This window comes from Mauremys mutica, chromosome 12 (assembly GCF_020497125.1).
Source record: "Mauremys mutica isolate MM-2020 ecotype Southern chromosome 12, ASM2049712v1, whole genome shotgun sequence".
NCBI classification, from domain to species: Eukaryota; Metazoa; Chordata; order Testudines; family Geoemydidae; genus Mauremys; species Mauremys mutica.
In genome coordinates this window covers 43399953-43419955 of record NC_059083.1, presented here as the reverse complement: position 1 = coordinate 43419955, position 20003 = coordinate 43399953, and the positions used below count along the sequence as shown (strand labels likewise).

Genomic DNA, 20003 nt, shown 5'->3' with positions numbered 1-20003 from the left:
GCTTATCGATTAACGGCAGGAGAGCTTCGTGGAGTTCTCCCAGGAGGATTTCTGTTCTATCCCCATATCTAGAGAGACCTCCTTTTCACACACTTCAGATTCCTGTTATATTAAGAATAAAAGTTAACATGGTTAAAGCACTTACCGACTGCTCCTACCCCTGATTCAGGATCCTGGTTCCTGGCCGGGGAGGGTTGGTAGGGGATCTCCGTGACGGTGATGAAGAGATCCTGGCTGTCGGGGACACCAGCGTTGTAAGCGCTATCCGCCTTCCTCGTCCTCCACAAACCCTTCCTCATCTTCCCCGTCCGTGAACATCGTCGAGGAACTGTCCGTCGACACTGTCCCATCATCAGAGTCCATGGTCACTGGTGGGGCAGTGGTGGCAGGCTCCGTAGCATCCGTTGGCCGCTTTGATTTTTTGGTAGGCTTGTCTGGGGTCCTTGATTTTCACGCGGCACTGCGTTGCATGACAGCTGTATCCTCTGTCTGTATCATGGCTTTGGAGACCTTCTCGTAGGTCTTTGCATTCCGTTCGTTGGAGCGCAGCTCCGAAAGCACAGACTACTCGCCCCCCACACCGATCAGATCGAAGAGTTCCCGGTCAGTCTATGCCGGGTCCCTCTTTCTATTCAGAGATTACATGAACTCCTCTGCTGGAGAGCTCTGCATTGCTGCCGGTGCTGCTGAGCTCGCCCCGATGTCCAACCACAAAATGAGATTCTAACTGTCCAGAAAGGAAAAGGAATTCAAATTTTCCCGGGTCGTTTCCTGTGTGGCTGGTCAGAGCATCGAAGCTCGGACTGCTGTCCAGAGCGTCAACAGAGTGGTGCACTGTGGGATAGCTCCCGGAGCTACTAAGTTCGATTTCCATCCACACCTAGCCTAATTCGAACTAGCCATGTCGAATTTAGCGTTACTCCACCTGCCGGGGTGGAGTACCAAATTCGAACTAAAGAGCCCTCTAGTTCGAATTAAATGGCTTCCTGGTGTGGACGGTTGAGCGGTTAGTTCGAATTAACACTGCTAAATTCGAATTAAAGTCCTAGTGTAGACCAGGCCAAAGACATATGGGGCAATGGGCTTTAACACCACAGCCCTGGGGGAGGGGTGCTGAGATAGGCCAACAAGGAACACCAGCCTCTCTGCCACATGGCCTATTTTGGCATCCACTGCAGATGGCTCACCCCACTGTGGTAACTTTTATCCCCTCTGCCTATTCGTTTCTTAAAGTTGCTTGTTTGGAGGCTTTTCAGGGCTGTGGCTTTTGCCTGTTTTTTTTTTTTTTGGGGTGGAATATCCTGCCGGAGCGCGTGATTGGCTCCCGGTTGCAGAAGCTGCTTAAAAAAAGCTTTAAAAGGCTGCTTGCCATTGATTTTTTTCTCTTTCGCTTTCGGGTTGCCTGTGGGTGTGGTTGGTTGGGCTGCTGGCTGCCTGCAAAGGGCAGAGAGAACAGACACCCACCCAGCTGCGATGGCCTCTCCAGCTACAGCAGGGGACATAAAAGATGATGCCATTTGCTCCATCTGCCTGGGGTATCTGACAGAGCCGGTGACTATAGCGTGTGGGCACAACTTCTGCCGAGCCTGCCTCACCCAGTACTGTGCGGCAAAGATAGCGGGGACACCCCTGACCTGTCCCCAGTGCAGAGCCCAGTTCCAGAAAGGGGAGTTCAAGCCCAACACCCAGCTGAGCAACATTGTACAAAAGCTCTAACAACTGGGGTTAAAACCAGGAAAAGGGCAAAAGGAGGATCAGTGTGAGAGACACGAGGAACGTCTCAAACTCTTCTGTGAGGAGGATGGAGAAACCATTTGCTTGGTGTGTGAGAAATCCCGGGACCACAAGTCTCACACGGTGGTTCCCGTGGAGGAGGCTGCCCAGGAGTACAAGGTAGGAAATGCTGTTGACTTTGCTTAATTAAACCCCTTAAGGACCCCAGGCTTATCCCCCATCAATCCCAGGACAATCTTTCACACCTGGCTGCCTAAGGTTAGGCCCCTAAACGAAAGGGGCCTGGTTTTCAGGGGAGTGAGCACTGGGGGTTGTGGGTAATGGGAAAAGATCCAGACATTTTTGCCCCAACACTGCAAGTTCCAATGCCTGATAGAGAGAACAGGGCTGATGGCTCTTTGTGCACCTGCAACCCGTCTGCCAGGTGGAGCGGGCAGCAAGAAGGGCTGGGTTCAATATACAACACAGAACCAGCTTGAGCCCCCACCCAGTGACCTGGGCAAACCACACCCCACCCTGCGTGCCTCTGAGAGGCAAAACTTCCTCTCTCTAAAGCACAGAGCCTGAGTGTAGAAAACACAGGTGCTGGCTACGTTTCCCAAGGGGTGCTCAAGCCCTGCTCTGCACAGGCCCCGCCCCCACTCCATCCCTTCACCCAAGACCACACTCCCACCCCACCTCTTCCTGCCCTGTTCTGCCCCCTCACCCGAGCGTGCCCTGCCCTCGCTCTGCCCTCTCTCCCAATGCCTCCAGCTCTATTCGTTCAGTCTCTTGAGGTTCTACCCTGCTCTTAGTGATTGTCAGCTCTTAGGCTTTGTCTACACTACAAAATTTTGCTGGCAAAAATGATGCCACTTTAATTAAAGCCGCTGTTGCATGTGCACCCTAGCTCCTTGTGCAGGCAGAGCACATTCACACTAGCAGCTCTTACATCCACACAGAGAGCATCACGGTTAGTAGCGATCCCGCTCTGAAAACTGGCCACCAGGGTGCTTTGCAGAGGTGAAAGTGGGCCGGTGCGGGCCGGAGCAGTGCTCTGGCAAGAGCCGGCCACCAGCCCGGCTTGCACACAGCCGATATTTGCTCCCCTGTCAGCGGCCCTGCCGGTAGGTCCCAGCAGCACGGCTGCACTAGCGAGGTTAAAGCGCTGCCATGGCAGTACTGCCGGACCCTACCAGCAGGGCTGCCAACTGGGCGGGGGCTGCTGCCCAGGGTAGCCTGAGGGACTAGCAGGGGGCCTGGCGCCAGCCGGCAACAGGGGTTGGGTGCGCACCCGCACTCACTGCAGCCAGCGGGAAGCGGAGCGACCCGGCCCCAGCTGTGTTGCTTGGGGGAGGGGGAGGAATGGAACCACCCCCCTCCCTGAGCTCACCAGTGGTGGGAAACGGAGCCCCCTTGGCCCTTCTGCCCCAAGGCCCCCCCTTCCAGGGGGCCAGAGCCACTCGCCCTGTTAAGGACGCCGGGCCTGGTGCAGGAAGCACTGGTACGTCCCGGCGTCTTCTTTCACTGACGGGGCTCAGAAACTGCCAGGAAATACTGGCACTTCTCTGCGACTGCCTTGTTCTGCAGGATCTCAGCTTTCACTTTGTGTTAAACTGACTCTCCAGCTGTTCTGGTTGTGAAGAAAATCTCAAAACTGACCCACATGTAGGGATGCAGAGAGCTGGGCACAGCAGCTCGGAGAGGTGTGAACAGCTCCAGTCCCTGAGTGGCGGGTGGGCTCAGGTGCCTGGGGATGATCCTTTAAATATCAGCATTGTTAACAATTTCATTCACCGTGTGAGAGCGGAGAGGGAGAGTTACAGCCCAGCACCACGTACTGCCAGTGACTCCTCCTTCTGGTGCCACAGGCGGGTGATGTTTGGGAGATGCCACCTCTTATTTCCCCACCCAGTAAAGAAGGTCCAGGCCCAGAGAGCCCAAAGGTATATTCTAGCCCCATGAGGGGAGACCGGCCCCAGCAGCCATTTGGAGCCAATCAGCAACTCCATCCGGTTTTGAACAATGCACCATCTCCTGTGAACAGACCATGGTGTCTCCTTTTGGTGACTCACATGGGCGGAGCTTATTTTGTGTGTGGATCTTCAGAGAATCCAGCCACCTTTGTCTCTCTGTCCTCTCCCCCAGTCTGATCCCTGCTCACTAATGAAGCTGTTTTGATGAATGCAAAGGCTGCTTTTCCGCCTCCTGTCTCTCACTAGTTCCTGCTGGCTCCTTCCCTCACTGCTTCCCTGCAGCAGCACCGCAGGGGTGTCACCGAACAGCTCCCCAGGAGCTCTCAGCAGCAGCTGCAGCAGCAGCCTGGGCCCTTGGGCAGAGAGGGGGAGAGAACTTGAGGGCCCAGAGAAAAGAGAAGGAGTGAAATGGGGAGATTCTGCAAGACGCTCAGGAGGGGACTCTCGGGTGCTCCCCTGGGTGCAGTACAGAGTCAGGCTGACAGAGCAGGAGCACGTTGCTGTGCCGGGTGAAGGAATCACACAATGTCAAAGGGGAAGAGAGTCCTCGGTTATTACAGCTCTGGAGCAGTTGTAATTATGGGTGACACATTCCCCCAGACCGAGTGTGTCCCTTGTTCCTCACTGACCTCCAGCCACATCACAGCTTCACCCTGTGCAGTTAATGGGACGGCGCTGGTGTCAGGCTCCCAGCTGCTGCCTGGGGGAGGTCACATACGAGCCTGGCAGACAGATGAGAGCACCGTGTGGATCTTGTTCCTGGCCTGGGCCTGGGGCACAGTGCAGTGATGCACCATCCTAAGCTCCTCGCTCTCACCGGCAGGAGGGATCGTTCAGAACCTTCCCAGCTATTTCCCCTCTGGCCTGTGCTCAGTGATGTGAAACTTTAGCTAAAAACACAGGCCTTGAGAAGTCCTCAGTGTCTGCATGATGCAGAGCGTCCCCGCTCTGAGACTGGCATCTCTGTTCCCACGCTGCCTTTGGGGCCCGCAGAGCTGAGTCTGCTGCCTCCTTCCAGGGTATTTTACTGCTTGTGTATGAAAGGACGATATCTATGGTACACGGGGACCAATGATGCTGCCAAGAATGACCTTGAGCGGATCACTACAGACTACGTGGCTCTGGGAAGAAGGATAACGGAGTTTGAGCGCAAGTGTTGTTCTCATCCATCCTCCCTGTGCAAGGAAAAGGCCTGGGTAGAGACCGTCGAATTGTGAAAGTCAATGAATGGCTAGGCAGGTGGTGTCAGAGAGAAGACTTTGGATTCTTTGACCATAGGATGGTGTTCCAAGAAGGAAGATTGCTAGGCAGAGACGGGCTCCACCTAACGAAGAGAGGGAAGAGCATCTTCGCAAGCAGGCTGGCTAACCTAGTGAGGAGGGCTTTAAACTAGGTTCATCGGGGGGAAGGACCAAAGCCCTGAGGTAAGTGGGGAAGTGAGATACCAGGAGGAAGCACGAGCAGAAGAGCACAAGATGGGAGGACTCCTGCCTCCATACTGAGAAAGCAGGATGATTAGCTAGTTATCTTAAGAGCCTATACACAAATGCAAGAAGCCTGGGAAACAAGCAGGGAGAACTGGAAGTCCTGGCACAGTCAAGGAATTATGATGTGATTGGAATAACAGAGACTTGGTGGGATAACTCACATGACTGGAGTACAGTGATGGATGGATATAAACTATTCAGGAAGGACAGGCAGGGCACAAAAGGTGGGGGAGTTGCATTGTATGTAAGAGAGCAGTATGACTGCTCAGAGCTCCAGTATGAAACTGCAGAAAAACCTGAGAGTCTCTGGAGTAAGTTTAGAAGTGTGAGGTGTTGTTGTGGTGGGAGTCTGCTATAGACCACCAGACCAGAGGTATGAGGTGGACAAGGCTTTCTTCTGGCAACTAACAGAAGTTACTAGATCACAGGCCCTTGTTCTCATGGGGGACTCCAGTCACTCTAGTATCTGCTGGGAGAGCAATACAACAGTGCATAGACAATCCAGGAAGTTTTTGGCAAATAAATGTAGAGGACAATTTCCTGGTGCAAGTGCTGGAGGAACCAACTAGGGGCAGAGCTCTTCTAGACCTGCTGCTCACAAACCGAGAAGAATTAGTAGGGGAAGCAAAAGTGGATGGGAACCTGGGAGGCAGTGACCATGAGATGGTTGAGTTCAGGATCCTGACACAAGGAAGACAGGAGAGCAGCAGAATATGGACCCTGCACTTCAGAAAAGTAGACTTTGACTCCCTCAGGAAACTAATGGGCAGGATCCCCTGGGAGAATAACATGAGGGGAAAAGGAGTCCAGGAGAGCTGGCTGTATTTTAAAGAATCCTTATTGAGGTTGCCAGAACAAACCATCCCGATGTGTAGAAACAGGGGCGGCTCCAGGCCCCAGCATGCCAAGGGCGTGCTTGGGGCGGCATGCTGCGGGAGGCGCTCTGCCGGCCACTGGGGGAGCGGCAGGCAGGCAGCCTTCAGCAGCATGCCTGCGGAGGGTCCTCTGGCCCCGCGGCTCTGGTGGACCTCCTGCAGGCGTGCCTGCGGAGGGTCCGCTGGTCCTGCGGCTCCACCGAAGCCACGGCACCAGTGGACCCTCCGCAGGCACGCCTGCGGGAGGTCCACCAGAGCCGCGGGGCCAGAGGACCCTCTGCAGGCATGCCTGCGGGAGGTCCACCGGAGCCACGGAGCCGGCGACCGGCAGAGCATCCCCCGCGGCATGACACCATGCTTGGGGCAGCGAAATGTCTAGAGCCGCCCCTGTGTAGAAAGAATAGTAAATGTGGCAGGTGACCAGCTTGGCTTAACAGTGAAATCCTTGCTGATCTTAAACACAAAAAAGAAGCTTGCAAGAAGTGGAAGTTTGGACAAATGACCAGAGGAGTTTAAAAATATTACTCAGGCAAGCAGGAGTTAAATCAGGAAGACCAAATCACACTTGCAGTTGCAACTAGCAAGGGATGTTGAGTAACAAGAAGGGTTTCTACAGGTATGTTAGCAACAAGAAGAAGGTCAGGGAAAGTGTAAACCCCTTACTGAATGGGGGAGGCAACCTAGTGACAGAGATGTGGAAAAAGCTAATGTACTTAATGCTTTTTTTGCCTCTGTCTTCATGAACAAGGTCAGCTCCCAGACTGCTGAAGTGGGCAGCACAGTATGGAGAGGAGGTGACCAGCCCTCTGTGGAGAAAGAATTGGTTCAGGACTATTTATTAAAGCTGGATGAGCACAAGTCCATGGAGCCAGATACACTGCATCTGAGGGTGATAAAGGTGTTGGCTGATGTGATTGCAGAGCCATTGGCCATTATATTTGACAACTCATAGCGATCGAGGAGGTCCTGGATGGCTGGAAAAAGGCTAATGTAGTGCCCATCTTTAAAAAAGGGAAGGAGGAGGATCCGGGGAACTACAGGCCAGTCAGCCTCACCTCTATCCCTGGAAAAATCATGGAGCAGGTCCTCAAGGAATCAATTCTGAAGCACTTAGAAGAGAGGAAAGTGATCAGGAACAGTCAGCATGGATTCACCAAGGGCAAGTCATGCCTGACTAACCTAATTGCCTTCTATGAGGAGATAACTGGGTCTGTGGATGAGGGGAAAGCAGTGGATGTCTTATTCCTTGAGTTTAGCAAAGCTTTTGATACGGTCTCCCACAGTATTCTTGCCAGCAAGTTAAAGAAGTATGGGCTGGATGAATGGACTGTAAGGTGGATAGAAAGCTGGCTAGATTGTCGGGCTCAATGGGTAGTGATCAATGGCTCCATGTCTAGTTGGCAGCCGGTATCAAGCGGAGTGCACCAAGGGTCGGTCCTGGGGCTGGTTTTGTTCAGTATCTTCATTAATGATCTAGAGGATGGTGTGGATTGCACCCTCCGCAATATTGCAGATGACACTAAACTGGGAGGAGTGGCAGATATGCTGGAGGGTAGGGATAGGATACAGAGGGACCTAGACAAATTAGATGACTGGGCCAAAAGAAACTTGATGAGGTTCAAAATGGACAAGTGCAGAGTCCTGCATTTAGAACGGAAGAATCCCATGCACTGCTACAGATTAGGGACCGAATGGCTAGGCAGCAGTTCTGCAGAAAAGGACCTAGGGGTTACGGTGGATGAGAAGCTGGATATGAGTCAACAGTGTGCCCTTGTTGCCAAGAAGGCTAACGACATTTTGGGCTGTATAAGTAGGAGCATTGCCAGCAGATCGAGGGATGTGATCATTACCCTCTATTTGATGTTGGTGAGGCCTCATCTGGAGTACTGTCCAGTTTTGGGACCCACACTACAAGAAGGATGTGGAAAAATTGGAAAGAGTCCAGCAGAGGGCAACAAAAATGATTAGAGGGCTGGAGCACATGACTTATGAGGAGAGGCTGAGGGAACTGGGATTATTTAGTCTGCAGAAGAGAAGAATGAGGGGGGATTTGATAACTGCTTTCAGTTACCTGAAAGGGGGTTCCAAAGAGGATGGATCTAGACTGTTCTCAGTGGTACCAGATGACAGAACAAGGAGTAATGGTCTCAGGTTGCACTGGGGGAGGTTTAGGTTGGATATTAGGGAAAAAAATTCACTTGGAGGGGGGTAAAGCACTGGAATGGGTACCTAGGAAGGTGGTGGAATCTCCTTCCTTAGAGGTTTTTAAGGTCAGGCTTGACAAAGCTCTGACTGGGATGATTTAGTTGGGGATTGGTCCTGCTTTGAGCAGGGGGTTGGACTAGATGACCTCCTGAGGTCCCTTCCAACCCTATGATTCTATGATACTCTCCACCCATCAGACAGGCAGACTAATGGCTGTTCATTGCACGCAATGTCCCTGCAGGAGAAACTCCAGGGAGCCCTGGGCCCTCTGAGGAAGGAGCTGGAGGAAGCCCTGGTGCTGACGTCTAAAGAGAAGGAGAAAACCACAGAGTGGCAGGTGGGTGTCCGGGTTTCTCTCTCCCTGAGTCCTTCCCCCTGCAACGCTCCCAGGGATGAAGGAGCTGTGAAGCTCCAGGACAAGGGTATGAACCTGCTCTGGTTGCTTGCCCCATGATGGAGGCTTGGTGCCAGCAGGATCAGGCTGTGTCTCTGGTGGGGGTCTCAGCACAGCAGCTCCTGTACGTGGCAGAGGAGGGGCAGTTCCTGGCCCTAATGAGGTGGTGCAAACTCACTCCAGTGCTCTCTGATAGGGGCAAATTCTCAATAGCGGGTGAAGTGTTTTCACTATCACATGGACCCTGTTTCCCTCCTGCAGGTGGGGGTGGTGTAGAGGCTGCTGCAGCCAGTGGGATTCAGGGGCCTCCATGAAATAGCTCCACAGCGTGTCTGCAGCCTGGAGGACACAGGGATTGTTCCTTCTCCATCCTCCCCCATCTTCTCCCCCACAGTCCCTGCAGCGCATCTGCCCAGTGCCTGGGCCGGACACTAGAGCTGGGAGCTGGGGGGAGGATTTACTCCATGGGTGAGGTTCAACATCACTCAGCTGGCTGGGCTGGGGCCGGGCTGGGAGCTGAGCTCTTCTGAACATCAAACCCAGTTGTGGGTGCTGAGCTCTTTGCAAAGTCTGCCCCAAGGGTGCGTCTAAATGGCACCAACAAGTAGCTGCGGGCTAGTCACTGAGTCATTACCCAGGGGGCTGGGTGGGTTTGTACAGCCCCTGCTGCTGTGGCTTCACTGCTACCAACACCCGAGCAAGCTGGAGTGTGTCATCACCTGCTGCCTTCACTTCTCCATTGCATTGTGGACACCCCCTGAGTCAGCAGAGCCAGGGGCAGGTCAGTGTAAAGCCAGGCAGAGCTTGGCCACTTCACAGCCTCTGCTGCCATCATGTGGCCACCTCATCCCAGTCACCTGCTACTGTTACTGTGACTTTACCTGTGCTTGTCTGTAGACAGATGATGAACCCATGGGACACAATGTCTGTGCCAGTTCACTTGCCTTTCACAGTGAAATCCCCAGAGAGTGGGGTGGTGTGAGGAAGACACTGGCTGGTCACTGGACACATGGGCATGGGGTGCTCAGGCAGGCTGGGTGAGGCCAAAGCCAGCTCTGACAATACCCTGGGTGCCCAACACCCATGTGTGCCCCACTCCCTTGTGTCCATCCCATGCCACCTGCAAGAACATACTGCAGCTCTACAAAGCACCCTAGACAACCCTGCTACCAAACTGGCCTTATTAATATTGAACTTAATCAAACCCTTTGTGGTACGTTTCTCAAAGAAGTAAATATCCTTACAAACCTGATAGTGATTTAACATTTCCTGCTTCATGGACAGAGGCCCAGTCTGTGTAACTCAACATCTGGCTCATGTTTTCTCTGTGCCTTTCCTATTCTTCTATCTCCAGAGGAAAGTGAAGAATAAGAGAGAGACGATTGCAGGTGAATTTAACAAACTGCACACGCTGCTGAGAGAGGAGGAGCAGCTGCTTCTGCAGAGCCTGGAGGAGGAGGAGAGGGAGACTCTGCAGAGACTAAGGGAAAATGTAACCAAACTCTCCCAGCAAAGCTCCTCTCTGCAGCAGCTGATCATAGACATCGAGGAGAAGTGTCAGCAACCAGTTGTGGAGCTGCTAAAGGTGAGACGGCATCAAAATTCTCCACCCATCCAGAATTAGAACTCAGATCCCTGGGTCTGGATTCCAACAATTAGAGTAAATGTATTCTGTGGTTTACTGACAAACAGAACATCCGGCTAAGGGCTCCATCAGTTCCAAAATATCCCAGTTCATGTTGGAGGGGAATTCTCCTCATGGAGACCCAGTGAGGTCATGGGAGATTAAATGGATGATACAAGAATGATACTGAGCTGAACCCATCCCTGCTCTGACTCCAGAACATTGGACCCAACACAGGCGATAAACACAGATACTGATGAGTTGGGTCCCTAGAAGGGAGAATCCTTTAGCTAAATTACTGTCTCAGCTACATAAATGAAACAAGTGTTAATGCAAAATGGTGTATGAGATTTTACCACAAAACAGTGAAGCCTGGGAGGGTTGATCTATTTTCTAGATGAAAGTTTTATGCACGTTGTGTTAATACAAAACATTTTTTCTTTTTTTCCTTTCAGGATGTGAAAAGCACATTGAGCAGGTGTGTTTCCTATTGTCATTGCTTGGATATTCTTGGTGGTGGTTCTGGGATGCTGTGTGTACAGAGAAGCTGAGTGATGATGGGACGTTTTCTTCATAGGAGTGAGAATGTGAAACTCCAGGAACCAGAAGCTGTTTCTACTGACCTGAAGAACGTGTATAAAATTTCCCTTGACATGAGGGAAGCGCTGCAGAGATTCGGAGGTGAGTGGATTCTACTGGGACATTCAGCTGTGTTGTGCCTGGGGAACTGGACAGAGCCTGGGACCCCAGGACACGCTTGCACCCAGCTGACAAGCTTGGAGCCGTGATAGCTGGAGGCTGATGCGCTGAGTGCTGGGCAGTTTGCCTGCTACTTACAGCCACCTGCTGGTACTTGCCCAGGTGTCTGACCAGGCCCCGTCACTCTGACATCCTGACCCCTCCATGGCTGAGTTACTGGGTGTCACTGAGCCAGGTGCTGTGAGGCCTGGACTGGGCCCATCGTGCTGGGAGCTGCACAGACGGGTAACGGATGACGTGTCTGTGCCTCTCTCCTGGGACATGTGAGGGCTGCGTTGTGTGGCCACCGCTCAGCACTGCCCCAGCCCCCATTAGCCAAGGCTGGCCCAGCTTTCTGAGCTGGAAGAGGGGCCGGTCTGGCTGCTGTTGTCTGACCTGGGCCGTGTGTTACTGGGTAACAAGCTGAATCCTACGGGCCCCTCGTCTGCTCTGAGCACAGCCCAGTGTGAGGTTGGGTCAGTGGTTTCCTGCTCAGTGAGTGAGACTCACTCACAAGTGTGACCCTGTCACAACGGCTGAGCGTGAGCTGCCCCCATCCAAACCCCTCCCACAACCCCAGCGTGGAGACCGGGGGAAAGGCAGAAACCTGATAGCGAGGAGGGACAGAGAAGAAACTAAGGCAGAGGAGAGGAGGGAGGGAAGGTTCAGTGAGCTCGGTCTGTGATTGTTGAACTGGCCCATTCCTCCTACCCGCCCCCGCCCCCCCCCGCTCCTCTCCTCCCACCCCCTACTCCCCCCAGCAGGGATCATGGAAGGGGCCAAGCTGGGTGTGTCTGTCCCGGCAGATGGAGGCTGCGGAGTCGGTGCTCGCTGCAGGGCCAGGATCTCAGGGCTCCAGGGAGCAGGAACCCCAGGCTGTGGGGGAAGCAGCTTCCTGTCTGTGAGTGGCTGGGGCCAGCACATCCCTGCTCCCCTCCCCGTTCACTGCCCCCAGCCCAGCACAGTCTCTGCCCACTGGACCCCGAACACGGCTGGGCTCTGGGCCATTCCACACCCCTGGCCCCTGAGCCTGTCGGGACCCTGAGCCAGTCACCTCAGTGCCTCGTTCTAGGGGGTCACCAGCCCCTGGGGAGCCTCCTGTCAGCCCCCCAGAAGCCCCTTCCTGGGCAGGGTCCCAGGCCCTGAGTCACTCGCTGGCTGCTCCAGGCTGGCCAGGCCCAGGGTCTCCAGCAGGGTCACCGCGCTCGCTGCCAGAGCTCCCAGCTCCGACCCAGCCCGTCCCGTTGTCCCAGCGCTGACCCCTCCCCTGCGGGTGGGGACGCTGCTGCTCTCAGTGGCTGAGCCCCTCTCTCTGCCGCTGCCTCTGCTGCTGCGCTCGCAGGCTCGGCACAGGCCAGGGCCAATGCGGCTGCTGGGGCTGTTCCTTCCCTCAGCACCTGGGTTCTCTGTGTCTGGGGCAAATGGCGGGTGAGTGGGCAGGGACCTGCTCAGAGACACACGCCCTGTGCTGCACCCAGAGGGCAGAGACCAGCCCGGGCTGGGCAGCAAAGTGCCACCGCACTGAGATTAACCCTTTCCTTCCACCCACCCCAGCAGCCCCGGCCGGTCAGTGCCACTCGACTGCCTGTGCTCTGACCCCAGGGACCCGGGACCGGCAGCTCAGGGGAGTCTCTGGGAAAATGTGTGGGGCAGAGTAACCAGGGCTTCCTGCGCTTCAGGGTCCCTGTGTGCAATGGGGAAGGCCCCGCACTGTCATGCAGACCTTAGGAGCTGGGCAGTGAGTGTTGTTATTGATACCAGCCTCAGCCATTTCAGGGTATCTTGGCAAGTTTCTTGCCTCAGTTTACCCTCTTCAGCACTCCTTAAATTACACCCCACAGTCCAAAAGATCTGAGAGAAAAGTCCCCTCCTGGGGTCCACTCTGAGTCCAAGTAAACCCCGAAATAAAATCTTTTCCCTCACTCTGCTCCAGCCTCCAGCTCTCACTGCAGCTCCTCACTGTCCTCAAGTCAGGAGCCCTCAGTCCTTCCAGAAGCTGGACTTGGATTAGTTTCCATAGTGGAATCAGATGACTCCAGCCCTCCCTCCTGGAGCTGGGTCATTTCAGACTGTGCCTTTATTCTCTGCATCCACTTTCTCCAGCCAGGGGCAGCTCTCCAGGGTTCTGTCCTGCTACAGCTGCTGCTGTCATTGTCATCTCTGGCATCTCTTAGGGGAGCTCCTCTGCCTAGGACAGTGATCTCCAAACTGTTTTGGTCAAGCCCTTCCTTACCTGGTTTGCGCCCCAGCCGTGAGAGCTGTTGTCAAGAGCTGGGCCAGGAACGGGGCTCCAGTTGGGGCCAGAAGCTGGGGGCCGTGGCTGGGAGTGGACCCGCGGTTGGGGCCGGGAGCTGGGGGCTTCAGCCCGGGGTAGAACCATGTTTGGGGCTGGGGCTGCAGCTGGGTTCTCAGCCTGGAGCAGGGCCAGGAGTCGGTGGCTGAAGTCGGGGCCCGAGATGCAGCTGGGGCTGAGGGTGGGGCCAGAGTGGAGCTGGGGGCAGAGCAGAGCTGGGTGACATTCCCTTCCTGCCACTATGGGGGCTGGTCCAGGCCCTGTCAGGCCCCCCAAATGTTCCTCCACACCTTCTAGGGGGGCACAACCCACAGTTTGGGGAGCACTGCTCTAGGATCCCCTTCCAGGCTGCTTGCTCTGGTGAGCTCTCCTGGGAGCTCCTCTCCTCAGCAGCTTCCTGTCCCTAGGATCCCTTCAGCTGAGCCCTGGAAACCCTTTATCAGCCTCATTCGCTGTTTCGCTGCCGACTAGCCACCTAGGGATTTAATTACTTCCAGGTTGGTCTGTGGTGTCTCATTCTCCCTTACAGGGACCTGTCACAGGTAGTCTGGTCCCTGACTCCCCTAAAAGGACCAGCCCTCTTGATACATTTCCTCCCACCCCCAGAGCCAACCTGTATTCAAAGGGAGGCTTGACCATGGCTGACACTTGGTTATGTTCTGCTAGAAAAGTTTCAAACTCCAGGGAAGTAAATTGGTGGCCACTTCCAGGAGCTGCATGGACCTAGGCAGGCAGGGAGCCTGCCTTAGCCCCGGGCCCCCACTGCGCCACTGACCAGACTTTTAATGTCCCAGTCGGTTGTGCCAACCGGAGCCGCCAGGGTCCCTTTTCGACCAGGCGTTCCAATAAAAAAACAGATGCCTGGCAACCCTATGGACAGGTGCCAACCCTAGGTCCTGTCCACATGGCCCAGTAACTCCCTGCTGAGCCAGGTACCGGCAGCCACATGCCAGCCCAGGCCCCTGGCAGGGACGCTGAGCTGCCAGCTGCCATGGTCACTAACAGTGTTAACTCTGTCACCTGCCACTCACCAGGCTTAGAGCCCCCAGGGCCCTGGGCCCAGCCCCAGGAACTGCTGTAAGCTGGCACCAGAGCAATGCAGGGCTGGAAGCGCCCTCGAGAGGTCACCTAGTCCAGCCCCCCACGCTAGGTCAGGTACTAGACTATCCCGGGCAGGGATTTGTCCAACCTGTTCTTACAAACCTCCAGTGACGGGGATCCCACAACCTCCCTTGGAGCCAGATCCAGAGCTTCACGGCCCTGAGAATTAGAAAGTGTTTCCTCATCTCCAGCCTCAACCTCCCTTGCTGCAGATTGTGCCCATTGCTCCTTGGACAGGTCCTCTGTGTCTCCAAGCCTGAGCATCGCTGGTATCACACTGAATGGCTGGGAGTGCCCAGGCTCAGAGTCCAGTTCCCAGTGGACAGGAGCTCACATTGTAACTCACCTTAACGACAGCCTCACCAGGCACCTCCGGAGGGAGGCCAAGGCCTGAAGGGGCTGCAGGGACGATTCCTCCCCAGGGAGAGGCTCCTGCAGCTGTCAGGGCTGAGCCATGTTGGCAGGACAGTGGGGAGCTGACACGTCCTCTGTTTCCTTATACCCTCGATACACAGAGCTCCAGCAGCCGGGGTGTAAAACCCAATTCGTATCCTCAGCACCGAACTCACTGACACTGCCCCAAGGGTCTTCTCCTACTGGGGTTGGGGAGTGAGTAAGGGGCACTGGAAGAGGGGGGCCATGGCCCCATCATTTTTACCAATGGGAGGGCTGTTCCCTCCCACTTTTTACCAGCCATAAGGGTGAGCGAGGATGGGGGAGGGGGCCGAGAGGAGAGACCAGGGGGTCTGGGTGTTGGGGAAGAGGTGGTGTGAAGGCAGGGGCTCAGGAAGAAGGGGCAGTGTGAGAGTGAGGGTTCAGAGGTGCGGGGACAGGAGCTCGGGGAGAAGGGCTGGCACGAGTGGGTGACCCCTCTACTTTTAGGGAGCTTCCATCACTCCCGGGGAGAGCACCATCCCGGATCCTGATCCACGGGCACATCTGTGTATTTGCCGGGTGCACAGAGCTCTCTGTGTGGAGACACTTTCACGCTCACCCAGGAACCTGTGCTGGGAGGCCCCACTGCCCAGGAGGCTGAGGGCTCTCACTCCCCTGCACTGGGGGTGAAGGGAGGGGCCCTGGGGCTGCTGTTCCCCATCCCAGGAAGGGGGTGAAGGGGATGTGGACACAGACAATGTCCCGTCTTGCACTGTGAGGGGCAGACCTGGCTCCTCCCTGGGCTTCAGAGCCTGAGCTCCAGCCAGAACCTGAAAATCTATGTGGCTATTTTTAATTCCAAAGAGGGAGCCCCGCCAGCCTGAATCTGTCCACCCTGTTCCAAGACTCGCTGCTGCAGGCTGTGTAGAAGGACCCAAAGTGTCGCCAGAGTCTGGGTGTGAAAGTTCCCAGCTGGTCTGACCCAGGGCTGGTTAATGAGAGCGAGGGGGGTGGCTGACGCAGTTGTTAGATGGAGACACCTGAACTCCTGGGACTCTGAGACGGTCTCTGTGACTGTTATCCGCCCTGGGAGATGCCCAGGTGCAGCTGCAGAGGGTCTGTGCCGCTAGCATCGTCCATGGGACAAATGGCTCTGGGCAGAGAGTTCAGGCTGGAGCCAAGTCTCCATTTTCAGCCTGATTTGTGGGGGTGAGATCAGGGGTCCAGGGGGCATTTGTCTGCAAAGGGCAAATTAAAAAGCAGCTCTGGAGTGTTTCATAGCTGATGTCCGGAGCCCGGCCTGCCTGTAACTGCGTTTCTGGGGATGTTGACAGTCTCTCATTGCAAGTCACTGGGATTGGGGCTCCTAAGTTGCTCAGACAGGTTTGCAGTGGAGCTGGGTGAAATGTTTTGGACAAATAGTTTATTTGCTGCAAAATTATATTTCGGATCAACAGAAACTATTCGTGAATCCATGTCGGGTTTGCTGACTAGTTTCAATTAAGAGAAGAAGGTGCCGCCGCTTCCCTTGTAGCCTTTAGCCCAGTGGCTGGGCCCTCAGCTGGGAGCCCCAGGTTCAATCCCCCTGGGTGATGCCATGAAAGCTTGAACCGCTGGGCTCCAGGTGTCTGATGACGTCCCCCTGTGTCTAAACACTGCCATGGGCACTGGGCCAGAGTGTGGGGGTGAAAATGACTCTGCAGCCCAGTGGGTTGGGCCCCCATCTGAGAGCCCAGAGTCCAGATCCTCTGCTCCAGTGACTCTGTAATTATTGATCCATAACCCCAGTGATGGGAGGGGTTACGGCCCCTGGCACAGCAGTGTCTCAGGCCATGTCTGCCGGGGTTTCCTTGCACTGATGTAGCTGCACCGGTGCAAACCCCTAGTGTAGACGCGCTGTGTAGGTGTGAACTGGGACTGGTCCCCGGTGCAGTTTCTCCCAGATGGAGGGGGCAGTAAGTGGGGAAATGCCCCTTCCCTTCCCCACTGCCCTGGCCTCATTAGCAACAGCCCATTAGTGCACATTTATACCCCCCCCAAATCTTCCACTGTAATGCCCCCCAAGTGAGCCCAATCCAGGCAACTGCCCCCGTGGGGGTGGGACTCAGCCCGGCAAGGGGAGAGCCTGGCTGTGGGGTTTCCCTGGCTGGAAGGTGGGGCCTGTGGGGCCTGCCAGCATGGAGAGTCCCAGCTGCTCCCCCTGGGGCAGGGCTGCACCCCCAGTGTGTGTGGGGACAGCACTGACCTGCTCTGAGCGAGAAACCAACCACACATGGCCCGAAAGCAACAGAGATTCCCTGGGCCCTGCCTCTCCCTCCCCCTTCTCTGGCTGCCGCCCCTCCCTTACCCTTCCCTCAGCCCTGTGAGGGACCCTGGACCCTGCATCTATTCTGACCCCTCACCAACATCCCTCCCGCTCTTCTCACTCCCTTTCTGCTCCCCTGGGCTCCTGCCCCTCTACTCCCACTTTGCCTCCCTGGCACATGCCCCTGCCCTCCACCCATCTCTGCCCCACTGGAACAGCCCCTCCCTTCTCCCCCTGCCCTCCTGGCATCTGCCCCTCTCCCCAAACATCATCTGCTCCCTGGAGCCCTCCCATCACTTCACACCTCCGCTATGTCCTGGCGTCCACCTCTCCCCTTTCCCTCCTCTGTGCCATGTCTCCCACCCCTCCCCTCACCCTCCTCTGCTGTCCTGACTTTCACCCTTCTTACTCCCCTCAGCCCTCCTGACACCTGCCCCTCTCCCCACCCTCTCTGACCCCTGGCACCCGCCCCTTCCCTCACCCCCCTGTGCCCACCCCTCCTCTAGCCCCACTCTGACCCCCTGGCACCTGCCTCTCCCCAATCCCCTCTCCTAGCACCTCCCTCTGCCCACCTGCCCTGCCTCTCACCCCTCTCTGCCCCCTGGTGCTTGTCCCTCCCGTCCTCTGCCCTCCCTGTGCCTGCCCTTCTGCTCAACCCCCTCAATCCCCTGGCACCTTCCCTACCCCTCCCCCTGCACCCTCCTGCTGCCTGCCCCTTCCTTCCTCCTCCTGCCCCCCAACACCTGACCCTCCCCTTGGCCCCTTCCTTCCTGGTGCCCAGCCCCTCCCCACCCTCTGCCCCACTGACCCTGCTGTCCTCTCGCCCCTCTGCCACCATCACCCATGCCACCTTCTCTTTATTTCTCACCCCTGCCCCTCCCCTCCTCCTCTGGCTCCATGACACCTGCACCTCTCACCACCCCTCCAGTTCCCTGGTGCCAGCTCCTCCTGTGCCCCAAGTCCCAGCTCTACCCTGGCCCCATCTGCCTCCCTGGTGCAAGTCCCTTCCCTCACCCGCCTTTGGGACCCCTGGTCTCAGCCCTTCCCCTCACCTCAGCACTGCCCCACCCCTCCCCTCCCCCTCTCCTAACCTCTGGGCCCCACCCTCCCTTCATCCTCCCTCTGCCCCCCTGGTGCCCACATCTCCCTGCACACACCTCTGCCCCCTAGGGCCTGCCCTTCTCCACACCCCTCTCTGCCCCCCTTCTGCTCACCTGCTCCCTCCCCCCCATTCTGCCCCTTTGGCACCAATACCTGTTCATTCGCTCCCCCCCCCCCCCATGATTCCACCTCCCCCACTTCTCATCATCTCACCCCCTGGCAGCTCATTCTGCCCTTGATTTCCCCTGCCCCATTGGAGCTCCCCCATTCCCTCACCCCCCTCTGCCCCCTGGTGCCTGCCCCTTCCCTTGCCCCCCGCAGCCTCCTCGGGTCTGTCCCCTTCTGCTCCCAAGGAGCCCACCCCTCCCCTCCCCTCCCCTCTCCCCCTGCAGCCCCCTGGAACCTGCCCTTCCCTTCACACCCCTGTCGTCCTGGTGCCCCTCTCTTCCCTTATCACCCCATAGCCCTTGTGCCTGCCCCACCCCATGTCCCTCCCTCCTCCCCCTGCTCCTGTCACCTCCCCCTCCCCTTTCCTCTCCCAGCATCAGTCACCTCCCCTCCCCCGCCTCCCCTGACACCTTCCAACCCCTCCCCCGCTCCTCCTGCCCCTTCCCTCATTGTTTCCTCACAGGCAGAGGGGCCCTGACTCCCCTCAGGCCACAACCCCTCCCCCCCCAGTGATTAACGGGGCTGCAGGTTAATTTCCCTTTCATCTCAGTGACCAGCCCCTGCCCCTAGTCCTGACTCTGTGACTCTCTCCCCAGTGGACGTGACTCTGGATCCAGACTCGGCTCATCCCAAACTCGTCCTGTCGGAGGATCGGAAACGTGTGAGACTCGGAGAAAAACGCCAGGATCTGCCCGACAACCCTGAGAGATTTGATACGTACCCTGAAATTCTGGGCGCTGAGGGGTTCGCGGGCGGGAGCCGTTACTGGGAGGTGGAGGTGGGAGACAAGACTGAGTGGGTACTGGGGGTTTGTAGGGAATCTGTGAGCAGGAAGGGGCAGGTCAGACTCTCACCTAGGAATGGACACTGGGTCGTGTGGCTGAGGGATGGGGGATATGAGGCCCGCACCTCCCCCTCGACCCCCCTCCCCGTGAGCGTCAGGCCCAGCCGGGTGGGGATTTTCCTGGACTATGAGGCGGGCGAGGTCTCGTTTTACAATGTGACTAACAGGTCCCATCTCTTCACTTTCACTGGCACCTTCTCCGGGAAGCTCCGTCCTTATTTCTATCCTGGTCTCAACGCTGGGGGTACAAACGCGGCTCCCCTGATAATCTGCCCGGTCCCAGCTCAGGCCGGAGGGAATCTCGGTCCCTGACAGTGACCCCGCGGCACAGACTGGCCCCTCCCAGCCCAGCTGCTCTTCCCACCCCCAGTAGTGGGGGCCAGTTACTGCAGCAACTGGACTTTCTGTGCTGACCGGACGCTGCCAGTTTCCCTTTTCAGCTGGAGCTTCCAGTCGAAAACCGGACACCTGGGAACCCCCAGCCCCCACCTTCCCCGTCCCCTGCCCCAGGGGTAGCAGATGGTGGGGGATGGGGTCATTCACTCTGGCCAGAATTTTCTACCCCTGTGAAATCTCAATATAAAATATGAAAGAAAAAAGATTATTTTAACTAGAAAATATTGTTGTAACAAGGTGTAAATACAAGAATATTTTACTTTACATTTCAACAGTATTTAAAAAACAAGCATCTAAATATATTTGTAGAAATGGAATTATTTACATTTTTTATCTTTCCCTCAAATCTATAGTGAAGTTTAACTTCTCTAAATAATGTCATTTGTATTTCAACTGTGGAATTTCAAG

The 20003-nt window shown here is 56.0% G+C and overlaps 1 pseudogene; it reads left to right on the top strand.

The window, feature by feature from the left end:
- Positions 1-1413: 1413 nt before the first annotated feature.
- LOC123345957 lies at positions 1414-19561 on the top strand (annotated as a pseudogene).
- Positions 19562-20003: the final 442 nt, after the last annotated feature.